Genomic DNA, 17,934 nt, shown 5'->3' with positions numbered 1-17,934 from the left:
TTCTTTCTACTGTGTTATCATTTGCCAACATACATAATCAAGAGGGTTTGGATAAAGGAAATTGATGGGAAAATGAAGTGGACATGAGAAACTCAAAAAATGTTTTTGGAACTCTGTTTTGTGGGAGTCAATTTTACTAAAAATAAACGTCAACCACATTTCATTTATCCTAAGGCCTTAAGTTCTTTCTCAAAATGTATAACAAAGATGAATGAGGAAATAAACAATAGCAACACTCTAGGGGACGTGGTGATTATCCCCATCCTTTTGAAGAATTTCTCAAGTGTTAAGATCCCTTAATTTCTGTTCATACCCACTCATCTCCTTGACATTCACTTCAAGATTTTTGTTTGATTGTCATAACTCCTTTCAACAATAAGCAATAAAAATGAGTTAGGTTCACATAGATTCAAATTGAATTAGTATCTACAACAGCTAATGTTCCTTGCAGCATAGTAAGACTGACAGGTACAGTGTTTATGCAAACCTAGAAGAATTTCACTTAAGTTCAAGCATGATGAGGCTTATCTAACAACTTCTCTGATTTCATTGTTTGAAATCTCATTAACTTGACTTCTCTGGCTGTATGAAGAAGGCTGGGTTTTGTTTGGTTGTATTTTTGCTTTTTCTAGTTTTTTAACAATGAAACCAAAAACTGATAAGGATAATTCACACACAATCTCATACTATCTATTCAGCAGAGTTCTTTTTATATAGAAAATAATAAAAGTAGCCCCTGCAGCACATAAAATTTACAGAAAGTCCCACTGCTGATGGCAAAACAAGATTTACTTTCTTTCATGGCCTGGAAGTCTAGAGAACATTTAGAAAAGTTAAAGAAATAAGGAGAAATTCTATATTATTTCAATTGCAGTATATAGATTTCCTATAATATTTTCTGGTTAGTGCCTAAAGTCATTTTAAAACCTTTAAAATGCTTATTGCTGTAATTATTTCCTTCATTGGAACTTTGGCGATAATAATCTCGTAACTTTCTTTTAAAATCAATGTAATATCCTGTGTTCAACAAACTGGTTGATGTATTTGCATGCACACAGGAACATGCTCTGAACACTATGTATACTAATGATCAAATTTTATATATTGACTCTTGTCTCCTCAATGTTTTCACTTTTCATTTGCCATAGGCTGTAAGGGATGACTTGACTCTGGAGGTTTACATCACTATTTTTCAGGCAGTGTTAGATGTCAAAAACAGCTGAGCTGCTCAACTTTAATTTTACGCTCAATAGTTTGTAGACTTTAATAACAGGAGTCAAGAGAGTTCTTAACTGAATATGGAATGCAATGCTCAGACTTTATTAGCTTTGTACTCATGGAACAAACGAAATTTGGTTACACTACCAAAGCTCCAGCTTTAGGACACAAAATATCCACTGCACAGAGTGCTGTGTGCTACCAGCCACTATGTCTCATTTACTTACTTCCTCAGCCTTCAAACCAAAAGAGAAACAACAAGGTATGGGCAAATCAGCTTGAAAGTTAGCTATTTGGAAATGTGTAACATTTATTGGATAAATACTACTTCTGTAATGGGATAGAATGTGTAAGAAAAAATACACACAGCAGGCTGACTCAGGTACATGCTTTATAAGCTAAATTGGAATGTTTTCTGCTTAGACATGCATAGGAATGCAGTGTGTCAGTAATCCTTTCAATAATAATTTCCTTTATGGTATTTTCTATTTGTAAAAGAGGTTCAATTTGTAAAAATCTTTTCCCTAGAGGATGATTATATGCGCCTAAGATTTTTATCCCTACAGTTTGGTCATTATCACGAAGTAGTGGTCCTTCTTTAGATTATGGGGAATACCTTTAGCACTTGAGTTTCCTTCAGGAGAAAATGTCTTTGAAAACCAGAGGGAAGAAACTCACATGATCTGACTGCTTATGTCTCAATCATTGCTATTGAAAAACAAAAGCTTTTATACTATATAACAAGATGAACTTGTTAGCTGATTCCTACAAATGAACAGTATAAACAAGGAAGATATATATATATGTATACATATAAATCATAGTAACTAGGCTCAGTTAATACTTTAATAATATTTTATCAATATGATAAAATTTGCCTTCTTTTATAATTCTTCTTGGTGTACAACTAACATTATACTGTACTTAGAGATGATATATCTTAGCAGTTCACCTTAGAAGCTCCAGAGCTAGACTACTTAGGTTCAAACACCCACCCTTACAGTTAATGGGTGTGAGCTATTAGGTCTCACTTTTTTTCACATCTCAAATAGGAATAGTAGTTAGACACAGAGGCTTATACCTGTAATCCTAGCTACTTGAGAGGCAGAGATTAAGAAGATCATGGTTAGAGGACAGCCCAGGCAAAAAGTGTGAGAGCCCCATCACAACAAATATGCTGGGTGCTGTGGCACATACTTGTCATTCAGTATGTGGGCTGTCATTATAGCCACATTGGAAGCATAAATAGGAGGATCACAGTGCAGGCTAGTCTGGCCATAAATGTGAGACCCTATGTCAGAAATAGCTAAAGCAAAAAAGGGTTGAGGGTGTGGCTTAAGTCGTAGAGCATCTGCCTAGCAAGCATGAGGCCCTGAGTTCAAACCCCAGCACTGCTCTCCCAAAATGCAAATAGTAAAAATAACTTCCTCATGAGGCTGTAGGGACTATTTCCTGTATATCAGAATTCTTTTGTTCATTGCTTTGTCTCCTCCTTGGAGAATAATATTGTTTCCCTTTTAATTTCAGGGAAAAAGCATGCTTCTAAAGCTGTGGTGCTTAGCATTAACTGTATATTAGAATAAACTGGAAAACTTTAAAAAATTCTGATGTCTCATCCAAACAATTATATCAGAGTCTCTAAGGGTGGAACTTAGTTTTTAGTATCTTTTAAGCCTTTCCAAGTAATTTCAACATCCAGGCAAGATTGCTCCATCCTTGCCCTAACACCCAGGGAGCACAAAGTCATAGACAGCTACTTAACCTTATTATGTAAGGAATTGCTTATATTATGAGCTTCCTTTGCAAAAGCTAACTGGAGACACTTTCTCAAATAAGTTGTTATTTTTCTTGGTTTAAATAGAATGCAAGCTTAAAGACTCTGAATCCAGAATGATGTCTACCTTGTCCACAGATGTTTCTAACTTTGTGTTTGTGTTTCAGAACGTGCTAGGTCCTCCTAGATGAAGGTGTTGAATTTAAACTCCTGTCATTCTCTTCTATCTGTTTAGCTCTCTGGTTAGAACTGAATGAAAAAGATACAGATTCCCTGAGACTGTGCCCTATAACCATATCACATCCTTGAAGAGTTTCATGTTTCTTTGGGGTGATTCCTCTCACTCTAAATCTATTAGTTTTCCATTTCTTTCTGATCAAAATAGTATTTTTTCTAATATTTTAGCACTGAAGGGCTACAACCTCATAAGACATGCTGGATTTTCATTATATTAAACCTTGAGACATTTTAAGGGAATGTTCATCTTAAAATCCTATTAGAAATATCATTGTATTTTCTATTTCCTCTATTCAGTAGTTAACCGCTTTACATCAGGAGCTCCATATCAAATAATCTTTGTTCTTATCACAGTACCTATTACAGTGTTCTGTATGAGAAAAATAATTATTTGTACGAAACTGACAATGTTAATGTAAAGGATCTCTATTATACTTTAGGTCTTCATTTCTAAACAACTTAAAATCTCTAGCCCAGACCTCTTCTAATATTTTGCTATCTGTTCAAAATCTCAGTTGAGGTCTTAAAGGCATTTTAAATATTTGTAAGATCAAGATTATAATTAACCCCTACCATCCACCCACTTTAATGGTCTCAAACCAAGAAGTCAATCTTACTCTCACATCCTACCCATTTTCAATGTCTACCAATTTTACCTCCATAAAACAAACAAAACCAAACAACAGACACCTTTTGAATCCACTTTAGTCCATCTCCTTGCCACCATCCTTCACAGTATTTTTATGATCTTCACAATGCTTTCAATGCAAACATAAACATAGATTTAGATATTATGTCCTTTACTTAAAATTTTTTGTAGTTTTCCATTGTTCTCAAGAAGATCAAATTTTTTTCTATGGCTTTCAGGATGTGTGTGGTTTGGTACTATTTATATTCACCATGTCATTTCTTTTTTTTTTTTAAAAGGGAAAAATTTTTTTTTTTCCAAACAAGCAGACAGGATTTTCCACATGTTAATCAAAAAGAATCAAGATCATAAGATTAGAAAGAAATAAAGAATAAAAAATATGTTACACATGGATTTAAAGGACTAGTCAATCTGCTGCCCTCCCCCCAAAATAAAAAATTGCTCCAAACATACAGACATATAACCATCAAGATTCTTACCCTTAAAATAGTAGAATCTGGGAAATTCAATTTACAAATACATTATTAATTGCATTGTTATAATGAAATTAGTTCATTAAACACAAAAACATCAAACAGCACCAATACCAAGGTTAAGAAGATAAATACACTGTTATTAAAATAATGTATAATCACTGATTGGAACAGAATGAACTATAGCTCCTAACAAAACTATTTAAAACAAGTGTTTGACATAACAGCAATATTTAAAGTAGTATATGCCCTTCTCCCACTGACAGGGTTGTGGCTAAGCATCCCAGCAGAGGGTCACATGGAAAATATCAAGATGCATTTTTAAATTACTCAGCCTTGAACCATGATATTAAATAATCCAAATTTTGTCAATATAAACCAATGGCAACATTTTTGGAATCCTAACTATTCTTACCCATCCCAATTAAAACAAACACAAAACAACTCCCTTATTAAGCACTAGATTAAATGTATATATTTTAAAAAAAATATTTATTATTCATTTATTCACATGTGCATATATCGTTTGGGTCATTTCTCCCCCCATCCCCCTCCCCCACCTTCTCCCCTGCTCCCCCCCTCACTTCCAGGCAGGTCCTGTTCTACCCTTATCTCTAATTTTGTTGAAGAGAAGGCATAAGCATAATAAGGAAGACAAAGTGTTTTTTGCTAATTAAGGATAGCTATACAGAGAGATTCCTAGCATTGGTTTCAGGTACACATGTGTTACAATCCAAGTTGATTCATCTCTAACTGATCTTTACGCTGGTTCTTGATCCCCTTCTCATGTTAACCTCTGTGGCTTTAAGGTTTCTGTATTAGTTTCTCTGGAGTATTTTGAAGCAGCAAGGCATTTACAAATGTGTTACGGACAGTGTATCAAAATGCTACTTAGGAAAATAACAGCAGCAAATACTCTAATAAGAGCACATTATCTCACTTGGAATCCCAAATTATTCTTATTTCTAGTTCCTTATATTTCTGGAAGTCTAGAGAATAACAAGTGTATGTATAAATGGGGTTAGGGGAAAAGAAGCTCTAGTTAGAATAGTGCTCATATTTTAAATTACCCAAGTTAATTTGATGCCTTCAGAGAAATCCAACCATGTCTCAATATTTTTAAGCACACAAAACTAAAATGCTAGTGAAATTTTTGTATTTACCCCAAAAAAACCCAGCAGTGGAGTTGTTAGTGAAAATGAAATAATGTTCACACCACTCTCTCCCTGTTCCCTGCTTCTTTCATCGGGTGATCTGAAGACTACCTGATTTTAAAATATTTGGTAATTCAGTGCAGAAAATTAACGTCACAGACAAAGTACAACAACCTTTAATACACCATTAACACTAATGATTAAAAATTATTGCATAGTCTTATGCTTTTACTGTAAAACATTTCCCGAAAGTAAACGAATTATATAAAAGAGAAATAACTCTAAAATGTAGATGGCCTTTACTACCTCGATCTTCTCTCCTTTTTCATCTTTTTAGTACTTTTGTCCATTGTTTTCTCATTATCTCCCCTGCACTTTCGGTAATACCATTTCCCCTTTGGTTTATAGGTAAGTGAAACACAAGAAAAGTGAAACCTTTCAATCGGATACTGTTCATCGTCACCTCCTATCATTTCCCCATAAGACACTTGGTTACACAAAGAGTATGTGGGTTCGTTGTGATCTATTGCAAACTCAACAGGTGAAGCTTCCCTTTCCTGCTTGGCCTTAGAGCGTTTGTTTTTCTTGGCTGCGGGGTCTTCTCGAAGATCTTTCTGGTTGACTAGAATCCATCTTTGCTTTATCTGCAGCTCGTTCATTTTCAGCAGGATCCTGGAAACACTGTGAATGTAACTCCATTTGTCTTGCTCGATTTTCCACCAAATCGAGCATTTGTGTGACTATCTGAATTTTTTCATCTCCCAATTCTTGACTATTGATTAATGTTCTTGGGAGATGCTGCTGTAGGCTTTTTTTCTGGTTTAAATCATCTTCTTAGTTATAGTTTTCATAGACATCATCAATTTCCTTTAATATTTCTCATCACTTAAAACTTGATGAAGGAGAACCTCAGGGTGAAGGGACGCCAAGCGATTGCCCAGCCAACGCACCCACTTCCTCTTGGGGCCCAGAAGTTACACATGGGCCGGAACCTACGTGGATCCAGGGGTCAGCGACCCGACCGTCCCATCAACAGTGTCTCCGCCTTGATTCACTGAGTGGGAGAGATTCAAAACATCACAACAAACACCCGCAGACACGGACTCCACTGGGCCCAATGAACGCCCCACCCGGCCCGCCTCCCTCCCAGGTCCTCAGCTCGGTCAGCCAGCGCCCATTCACCGTGTCATCTCGTACATTATTCCCTCTAATTCTTTGAATTTCAGCTAACTAGTGATTAGTTTCCTAAGACATAATCTCCCTGCCCCAAGAATCTGAACATGGTTTCCAAGCATGGAAGTATATGAGAGCCATACACATTACCAATTAAATCAGAATTTCTGGGCATGAAATCCAAACATCAGCATTTTAAAATTATCAAAGTGATTCCAAAATATGGGCAGATTTGAGAACCAACGGTTTTGAATGTGCCATTTTTCTCAGTTGGAACAATCTTAGCACACCTGTCATTCTTCAGTGAATTACTAAATTCTCTCTTAACTGATCCTTTTCATCTCAACACAAGCCCTATAGCTTAGGATAAATGTTCCCGATGTCTTGCCCTCTCCCCAGGCTAGTTCATGTTGTTCTAATACGGAATCATGCTTCTTTCTGTCATGGTAATACCAGAAAGTTTTTTACTATGTACATTTTTATGATTAATATTTATTATACAATTATCTGTAAGTTTCCATGGTTTAAGAAAAAATATTGTTTTGTCTCCTTTCTCCCCTTTTATTAAATACATTATTCTTAGCTCACATTTTAATGATTATTATAACTGTGATAATTTTTAAACAAATAGCTTTACACATTTTATAGTGATTATTGATTAATTCTTATTGGAAGCCTTAAATGAGAATATCAGTAGATACGCAAGAACTGGTACTAGCTATCAACTGAGATTTTGTTTTCTTTTTAATACAGATGGTGAATTTCTAATTTTCATTCTTCCTGAGTACTAAAGGCCTGTTCTCTGCATAATGAAGATCAAGAAATGCTCTTCAAGAGTCTTCAGTATGAAGAACAATGATATTACCTAACTCTGTAGAGAATAAAATAAGTTGTCATAGTAGAATGATAATTTGAATAACTATATAATAACGTCAATAATAGGAACAATAAAAATAATATTAGCCTACACTAACGTGTAGGTCATGCATTCTATCTCACTAGAAAGAAAACAACACCAAACTAACAGAAACTGTTGATCTGTTGAGGATGAAATACTACTCCTCTAGGAGAAAACGCTCTGAAGAATACAAAATCCTCTTTGGAAGTCCAGCTGCTGGGGTGGGGGTGAGGGGGCGGGAACCCTAGGTATGATTTTTCAGGGCCAGCCTTAGGCAATATAATGACTTTTCCTGGAACATCCTCCCAGGGAAAGCTGCCCTCCCCATACCAACTTGAGCACAGCAAGCATTGTGGACTCTGAAAAGAATTTGGTCAAAGACTTAGACCCTCTCCCCTGCCCTACCCACCCCAAGACAGCCAGGCTTATAGACATATCTGTATTTTTAACCCAGGAGCCTCTATTCAGGAGCTTCTTTTTCAAGGACCTTGGGATATGACCTTCCTCAAGAGCCTCTGCAGCCTCTGCTGAGACTGTCTTGTTGGTAATAGAGGACAACTTTGAAGATACTTTTGTCCACCCTGATTTAGTATTTAGAATTCTTCCATTCCTTGATCTCTCCCTCTTGTTCTCCCCAGCCCCTCAGTCAGTAAAGTTGCTGGAACCATTGTCTGGGTTCCTGAACAGTGAGACAATTGCTCCATTCCCCTCTGACCTTTTCCTAGTATCATCCTTGGAGAATACAGGCCATCAGTGGAACTAGCACCTTCTTTCTGGATTCATGATTATAATGTCTGAGGAAGTAGAATAAAAGCTTAATTGTTATTTCATTTTAGCTTGTTGCCTACTCCCACACCTAGTAGTTCAGCTTAGTTCTTGACATCTCTCATTTAATTATGATGTTGACATTGAAGACTTCTTATGAGGGAGGCAATGTGCCAAGTCCTGGATATTATTTAATTTACTATAATCTTTGCTATAATCATATCAGGTAAGTACTAAATTATCCTAACTTTAACAGATGTGGAAATTGAGGAGTAGAAATATCTAATAGGCCTATTTCAGATTATTTAGCTACCAAATGATATAGCCAGGATTTGAACCTAGGCAGTTTAACTTCAGAAACTGTTAGGTTATTCTGGCCTTGGACACTAAGGCACATTTTGAGAGAAGTTCTAATAGTTGTTGAAAGTTCTTTTCTACTATTCAGCCCTATTTCTGTTTGTAGGTCCTTGAGAAAAAGCAATTTCCTTATAATAACCACTCCCTCCCCAGAATGTGCTTCAACTATTCATCTTTGAGTTCTGTTATATGGTAACAAAAGGTTTATGAATAATACACATGGGTAGTATGCTAAATTTTGTGAATACTTTCTGTAACTAAGTTAAGGTAGAGAAAAGATATTTTTGAAAGATTCCTCAAAAACTTAAGAACATTAGACTGGGTTTGAAGAATGAGTTTTTGGTTCTAGTACAGTCAACTTTCTTTTTTTTTTTCATTTTTCTTTTATTATTCATATGTGCATACAAGGCTTGGTTTATTTCTCCCCCCTGCCCCCACCCCCTCCCTTACCACCCACTCCACCCCCTCCCGCTCCCCCCCTCAGTACCCAGCAGAAACTATTTTGCCCTTATCTCTAATTTTGTTGTAGAGAGAGTATAAGCAATAATAGGAAGGAACAAGGGGTTTTGCTGGTTGAGGTAAGGATAGCTATACAGGGCATTGACTCACATTGATTTCCTGTGCATGGGTGTTACCTTCTAGGTTAATTCTTTTTAATCTAACCTTTTCTCTAGTTCCTGGTCCCCTTTTCCTATTGGCCTCAGTTGCTTTAAGGTATCTGCTTTAGTTTCTCTGCATTAAGGGCAACAAATGCTAGCTAGTTTTTTAGGTGTCTTACCTATCCTCACCCCTCCCTTGTGTGCTCTAGCTTTTATCATGTGCTCATAGTCCAATCCCCTTGTTGTGTTTGCCCTTGATCTAATGTCCACATATGAGGGAGAAAATACTATTTTTGGTCTTTTGGGCCAGGCTAACCTCACTCAGAATGATGTTCTCCAATTCCATCCATTTACCAGCGAATGATAACATTTCGTTCTTCTTCATGGCTGCATAAAATTCCATTGTGTATAGATACCACATTTTCTTAATCCATTCGTCTGTGCTGGGGCATCTTGGCTGTTTCCATAACTTGGCTATTGTCCTTAGTTGAAATTGCTTGTTAACAAAAAGAATTCTCTTTTACAAATCACAGCTTATTAGTGATTAGGTTTTTTTTGTTGATCATTTTAAATAATATCAGAAAAACAAATTAAAACATATATGCACATTATGTAAATGTTATTATCAGCAGAGTTATTTGCATCCCCTAATTAGACTGTAAATTCCACAGAAACAGAGATCTTTATCTGTTTTATTCAGTGATGTATACAACACCTAGAAATGGAGTCTAGTGTACAGTTCATACAAATAAAATTTGATGAGTGAATGAATGAATGGGACTTATTTTTCTCAAAGAATAACTTAAATCTCAGCAGCATAGGGGAATTTTGTGGCGTGAAGGTTTTTATCTCAAGGTGAAGGGTAAGTCAGTTAATCTCATAAAATGCTACCTAGATTTTGTGATTCTGCAATTGTTTAACATGATTGGATTCATACCAAAAGTCATTCCAGTGATTGAACAAGAGAGAGTTTCTTCTTCAAATATCCCAATCACTCTCACCATAGGCAGTACAATTGACCATTGCAATCAGTTTATCTTCTGCTACCAGTAACATGACACTTTTGTCTGGGTCACTGTGTAATTTTTCCTTTCAGGCTCCTTTTTTGTCAAATGCCTGTGCTTAGACTAAAAATGAGAATGAAGTGCTTAGGTTTTGTGGGTAATGATGAATCACCAAATGACTAACTATGCCTCTGAGCATTTTTACCAGCTTTGAAAACAATTTTTGTTTCATTGTAGAGTATTTCAAATATTTAAGCAATTGAGACTCCCATACATCATGAATTCCTCATTAGGCATATTGAAAAATGCTAGTACATTAAAAAAAAAAGAGTTGTTTCTTTATGGATTTCTGTGGTTTTCTCATTAGTCTTTTTTAAAAAAAAATTTTCCCTAAATATTCTCTCTCTCTCTCTCTCTCTCTCTCTCTCTCTATGTAGATAGATAGATAGATATCTCCATTGGAAGGCTGGGGGTTTTGGAAGGGTTCAGGACTAACTTATCACAATAATATGCAAGAGTTTTAGCAACTAATACAACTACTGTGCATAGTGTAAATACATTTTATCAGTTTCAGATTTAACATAATAGCAGCTAACCATCCCCTATTCCTAGCCCTATGGCAGGCTGTCATACATGCATTCCAAGAGCAGCCAGAATGCACCTTGCAAGAGCTAGTATGGACAACAAGGACCTTGTACTCTTAAATATTAAAGATCTATGTTATGGTCACTGATATGCTTCTGGTGCAGACAAAGGGCTAGGCAGCCCCATTGCTACCAGCCTCTACCTCTCTGGCTGAAGAGACTGACAGGGATTTAAATAGCCAGCACCAGTGTCCCACCTCCACCTTTAGTTTTCTCTTTTCCCCATTGGACCCAATCATTAAGACTAAGACATTTAAAAGCAACCACATATACTGTGGAAATTTGAAAGCCATCATGCACACTCAGGGAAAGATACAGACTCAGAAAAGACCTATGAAGAACTTAAGTTTATACCTCAGGATGATCTTTGGCACAGAGACATTCTACAACAATTAAAACAAAACCTAGCAATCTTTAAGGAAAGGGAGGACCTAATTTCCAGAATCATCACATTATTATATTCAAGTATCTAGTTTTCAACAAAAAATCAAAAGGCATATAAAGAAGGATGAAAGCATAGCACAGTTCAAAACCAACCAAACAAAAAAACCCAGAAACTGTTGCTGAAAAAGACCTGAAGTTCTCCTAGACAATGACTTCTTTTAAAACAATTGTTTTAAAGATGTTCATAACTCTAAAGGAAAATGTGGGGAAAGTCAACCCATCTGGTTGTGTCTGGAGGCATTTCCAGAGACAGTTAGATCACAAGGTTTCTGACCTCTTCAATGGTTTAATCAATTAATGGGTTCAAAATTTGAATAGACTACTGGGAGATTGTAGAACCGTGGAATGTGGACCGTAGCTGGAGGAAGTGAGTTGTTGGGAGTGTACCTTTGAAAGGTATGTATTGGTCCTGGTCCCTTCTGGTTACTGCTTTCTGCTTCCTGGCTGTCATGAGTTGAACACCTCTGCTCCACCATCTCCTTCCTCTGTAGTATTCTGCCTTACTACAGGCCCAGAAACAATGAAAGGAGCCAATCACGGACTGAAACCATGAGTGAAAATAAGTCCTTCTTCCTTATGAATTGTTTCTCTTATGTATTTATTACAGTGACCAAAAAAAAAAATTGGAGTAGTACACATACAGCAAGACATATTATAGTCAAACTTTTGAAAGTCAAAGACAAGGAAAGAGTATTACTAGTAGCAAAAGAGAAATAACTTATCACAAGAGTTTTTCTTTTTTTCAGTATTGGGGATTGACTTCAAGACAGCAAGTGCTCTATTTGCCTGCCCAAAAGCCCTTTTAAAAAATTAATTAATTAATTAATTAGTTTTCATTTATTCACATGTGCATACATTGCTTGGGTAATTTCTCCACCCTGCTGCCCTCCCCAACCCTTTCACCCTTCCCCCGCTCAGTTCCAGGCAGGTCCTGTTCTGCTCTTACCACTAATTTTGTTGAAGAAATGACATAAGCATAATAAGGAAGACAAAGCGTTTTTGCTAGTTGAGTTAAGGATAGCTATACAGAGAGATTCCTACTATTGGTTTCATGTACCCATGTGTTACGACCCATGTTGATTCATCTCTAACTGATCTTTACATTGGTTCCTGATACCCTGCTCATAATAACCTCTGTTGCTTTAAGGTTTCTGTATTAGTTCCTCTGGAGTGGGTACATCAAATGTTTTCATATTTTGGGTTTTCTACCTATTCTTTTATCTCCCGTATGTGCTCTCCCCTTTTCTTGTGATCCAAGTCCAATCACATTTCTGCATTTGCCCTAGATCTAAAGTCTGCATATGAGGGAGAACATACGATTTTTGGTCTTCTGAGCTTGGCTGACCTTGCTCAGAATGATGTTCTCCAGTTCCATCCATTTACCTGAAATGATAAGATTTCATTTTTCCTCATGGCTGAGTAAAATTCCATTGTGTACAAGTACCACATTTTCTTGATCTATTCATCAATAGTGGAGCATCTTGGTTGTTTCCATAGCTTCCAAAAGCCCTTTTTTTAGAATGTATGGTGGGGTCTTGCTATTTTTCCCTGGCTAGCCTCAGACTTGAGATCCTCCTGCCTCCATTCCCCAAGTAGCTTGGATTAAAAGCATGCACTGCATTCCTGATTTCTGATTTTTCATCAGAATCTTTGAAGGTCAGAAGGTGCTGGGCTAATATATTTACAAATGCTTAAAGGAAACAAACAAACAAACATTGTCAACCAAGAATTCTATATCTGATAAAATTTTTTTCTAATACAAAGGAAAAAGTAAAACACTTTTGAGATCTAAAGAGAACTTGTTACTATAGACTTTTCCTGCAAGAAATGCTGAACAGAGTCCCTACAAGTGGTCTTATTTCCATGTGAAGAAAGGAAAATCTAAGAAATAGTGAATATATGCACAATTATTAAAGCTAGTATTGTTGAAAAATGGTTTTTAAATCAAGATTTTGTTATCTACATAATGTAAGAAACTAATAATTGGTGCTTTATGTTGTTTATGTTTTTGGACATACAATATATAAAGATATAGTTTGGGGACTTTAACGGAAAGAAATAGGGATGAAAGTATAAAGGAATATATTATTGAAGTTAAACTGGTACAGATACAAATTAGATTAATCCTTTGATGAGATTGCTATTAATCCCATAATGTTAGGATGTTAAATATAATCTCCAGGGTAACCATAAAGAAAACAGCTATAGAATATATACAAAAGGCAAGGAAATAGGATAATGAGGCCATGAGATGGGATTAGGGAATAAGAATGGGTACTGCATGTTTCAAAAAAAGAAAAAGAAACTAAACACAAAAGGAGAGTAATGCAAGAAATGAGGGACACAAAAGCTATAAAGTATATAGAAAAACAACACTAACAAATAATAGGGGTCCTTTCCTTATCAGTCTTCCCAGATCAGTCAGTTTTAAGAACAAAGGAAATTCTGACATACACTACAACAACAAGGATGAACTTTGAGGACATTATTTTTAGTAAACTAATCCAGTCACAAAAAAGACACTGTATGATTTCACTTATATGAAGTACTTAGAGTAGTCAAAGTCATAGAAAGAAGAATGGTAGTTGCCAGGAAATGGGGAGAGAAAGAAATAGGGAATTTTTAATGCATACAGAATTTTAATTTTGCATGGTGAATAAAGCATTCTGGGGATAGATGGGTGATGATGGTTGCACAAAGATATGAATGAACTTGTTTCCAGTGAACCCTGCATTAAAAAATATCAAGATGGCAGATTTTATGTTTTTTACCATAAAAAAAAAATAAAAGTTTTGTCTAGAATATGGAGAATGAGAATGTATGTGGAAAGAAAAAGAAGCTGGGGTACCTTTGTTCCCCAGCCAACATATAACATAGCATATCATTTGTCTTATTTGTAGTAGTAAGTAAAAAAGACAGAATAAACTTGAGTAGAGAATAACAAAAATAAACGTCTAATGAGGTTGGTCATTTGTGCTGTATGCAATAAATCCCTACAATTAAAACATAATTCTTCATACATTTTTCTATCTTAGTGGCAAATCATATCCTTTGTGTAAAGCTGATAGATTTCTTCAGACATCTTTCCTGAAAGTGGATAATCAAGAACCAGTTATCACTCTTGTCTTGCCAATAATATTTTGAATCACAGGTTACTGATGATGAAATCATTAATCAATCTTGGTCTTCTGTGTACAGTAGGAATTATTCAGGGTATAGCAAAAGAAGTCTTGTAAAGGGATGTTCTGTCCAACTGAGAAAATGATTTTCAGCCAAGACCCTCAAGAGGGTGATTCCTTCCAGCAAAAACAAACTATAAACTTTCTCCAAAGTCACAACAGATAGACACCAAGTGCACAAAAACTTCAAGCTAGAGTGTGAAGGTCATAGATCCAAAAGAGAAATTTGGGTAGTACCAAAATATTTGGAGTGAAAATCTGGAATCTAGAAAGATCAAAACCTCCATCAATTCCACTCCTGGGGATATATTTGAAGGAATGTAAGTAAGGTTACAATAACGGTACCTGTACACCCATGTTTATTGCAGCATTATTCATAACAACTAAGCTATGGAAACAGTCAAGATACCCCACTGCTTTGAATGGATTAAAAAATGTGGTATTTGTATACAAGGGAATTTTATTCAGTCATAAAAAAGAATGAAATTATTTTGTTTGCAGGTAAGTGGATAGAACTGGAGAACATGGAAATGTCACAAAGAGAATGATGGAGGGGGTGAATTCAACTATGATATATTGTAAATGCCATGATGTACCCTCAACACCACAATAGTTAGAAAAAAAAGAAGGATCAAAACCAAGACTACTTTCGTAGTTGACCTTACTGACGAGTGTACCTTATTCCCCAATACAAGAATCCTCTCACAGGTATTTATGAAGTTTATAAATCGTATAGTAAAATGTTTGAGCTCTTATTATAATTGTGGTTAGTTTATCTATGATTCCCCTTACCAAATTAATAAAATACACTAGGAGATGATAATTAACTTGCAATAATAATTATGGAGCTCTTAGTAGAGAAACAGGTAAACATCATCCTTTATAGAATACAGATTGAACAGGTTCATTTCCCAAGCCTATTAATCATTATAATGGATCCTACTGCATAATCTTCTTTTAACAGTGGACAATATCAGCTGTTTTTCTTTCTGTAGAAACCATTTTGGGGATTTATTGAAATCCAGTTGTGGGGGGGCAGTACTGGGGTTTGAACTTAGGGCCTCATGCTTGCTAGGAATGCACTCTACCACTTGAACCACTCTATCAACCCTTTTTTGTGTTGTGTATTTTTGAGGTAGCATTTCACGAACTATCTGCCTGGGCTGGCCTCGAACCACACTTTTGATCCTTGCTAGAATTATAGGCCTGAGCCTCTGGCACCCAGATCTGATTTCAATTTTAAGAATTACTAATTTATTTAAAGTAAGAAATAGTCTTGGAAATGAAATTATTTTCAACAGAAAACATGCAGCTTTTGGTCTTCTGAATCTCCCTAACTTCACTTAAGATGATGTTCTTCAGTTCCATCTGTTTACCTGCAAATGACAAAATTTCATTCTTCTTTGTGGTTGAATAAAATTCGACTGTATATAGATACCACATTTTCTTAATCCATTCATCAGTAGTGGGGCATCTTGGCTGCTTCCATTGCTTAGCTATTGTGAATAATGCTGCAATAAATATGGGCGTGCAGGTGCCTTTGTTGTAAGATGACTTATATTCCTTTGCGTATCCCTAGAAGTAGAATTGCTGGATCATATGGCAATTCTATATTTACTTTTTGAGGAGCCTCCATACTGTTTTCCATAGAGGTTTTACTAATTTACATTCCCACCAGCAGTGTATAAGTGTTACTGTAGAAAGGAAAATAGAGGACATGAATCAATTTGGGTTATAGTACATATAAGCATGGAAATATCACAGGGAAAATCCTTGTGTAACAATCTTAAACAAACAAAAATGGTATTTATTTACTTTTACAAAATCGGAGAACAGGAGGGTGGGACAGGTCCTTCCTGAGGGGCTGGTACCTGTGGAAGGGGGGAGAAGGTGGGGAAAGGACATGGGAGAGTGAATACAGCACAAATACTGTGTACATATGTATGTAAATGGGAAAATGATACCTGTTGAAACTACTCCAGGAATTGGGGTAGGGGTTAAGGAGAACGGTGGAGGGGGTGAATTCAAGTATGATATATTGCAAGAACTTTTGTAGATGCCACAATGTATCCCCACCCTGCACAAAAACAATAATAAATAAATATTTAAAAAGTAAAAAGAAAAAAAGAAATACTAATTTGTTTAAAATAATAGTCTTGGAACTGAAATATTAAATTATTTTCAAAGCATACAGTTATACAGAAAATAAGTTTACAATCTTGTCTAAGACATGAATTTTTAAAGAGTTATAGCATCCATTGTATCTATCATTTATGGAGTTTTCACTATATACCTGCATCTGTGGTGAGGGTTTGGACTCATTGTTTCATTTATTATGAATCAAAAAGCCCAGTGAACTTTACACTGTTTAGTTAAGCCTTAAAAAGATGTTGAAATTTTCTAATTTTGAACCAAATTTACATTAAAAATATATAGATCAAAATATATAAAATAATAAATATAAAATTTTAGTTTAGATTCTATTCTTTTTCATTTAAGACACATCAGAGAATTATTCTTTGCTATCATTTGGATTTTAGATGCCCCCAAAAGGTGCATATGCTAAGTTCTTGGTCACTAGCCTGTGGAACTAGTTGAGAGGCAGTTGAATCTTTGAGAGGGAGAGCCTGGTGGAAGGAAGTTAGGTCACTGGGGGTGTGTCCTTGAAGAAGATAAAACACTGGCTCTTTCCTTTTTCTCTCTCACTTTGCTTCTCAGCCCCATGAGGTGAACAGACCTCCTCTACCTTGCCGTCCCCACCGTGCTGTTTCTTCACCATAAACCTCAAAATAATGGAGCTATCTGACCATGAACTGAAACCTCTGAAAGTTGATTATCTCAGTTATTTTGTCATAACAATGGAAGTATAACACATCCGTTATTCCAGAATACTTTCCTAAATGTCACATTGCTGTGGTAAGTAAAAGAGAAACTGTGAATTTGTGATTCATTTTTATTCTGGCAAAGCTGTTTTCTAGTCCAAAGGGAAAAGACTTGAAATACTTCAAGCATCATCTCAGACCTCAAAAGTGTTCTTACAATACATTATGCAGTCAAATTAACAGCTGGATTGGACATATTCTGAAATATAGTAAGAACAGGAAGGTAAAATTGACAAGTACTACTGTCAATTTTCACACTACTGTACTGTGTGAAATCTAAATTTATCAAGCTGAACATTATAGGAGAAACATCTGGAGAGGCCACAATAATATTTGCTAATGAGAGTGGCATCAAAGCTTAATGATCATAAAAGGTAGTGTGGTAAGTAGAAATATTGTTCTTCAACCAGATCTTGCTCTCCTGACCTCAGCCAGCCCTCCAGTATGGAGGGACACTCCCGAGGCAGATGGATTGACTCATCAA

At 35.9% G+C, this 17,934-nt stretch overlaps 1 protein-coding gene and 1 pseudogene across 4 annotated transcripts in view; both read right to left on the bottom strand.

The window, feature by feature from the left end:
- Window positions 1–17,934, bottom strand: part of Grid2 (glutamate ionotropic receptor delta type subunit 2) — a 1,442,266-nt gene that overhangs the window by 390,776 nt on the left and 1,033,556 nt on the right. The gene's annotated exons all lie outside the window — the stretch shown is intronic.
- LOC109677609 (inhibitor of growth protein 2-like) overlaps window positions 5,572–17,934 on the bottom strand; it is a 148,947-nt pseudogene continuing 136,584 nt past the window's right edge.

This window comes from Castor canadensis, chromosome 9, assembly GCF_047511655.1.
Source record: "Castor canadensis chromosome 9, mCasCan1.hap1v2, whole genome shotgun sequence".
Classification (NCBI taxonomy): domain Eukaryota; kingdom Metazoa; phylum Chordata; class Mammalia; order Rodentia; family Castoridae; genus Castor; species Castor canadensis.
The sequence above is the reverse complement of the archived record's forward strand: the minus strand, read 5'-3'. Positions and strand labels throughout refer to the sequence as shown.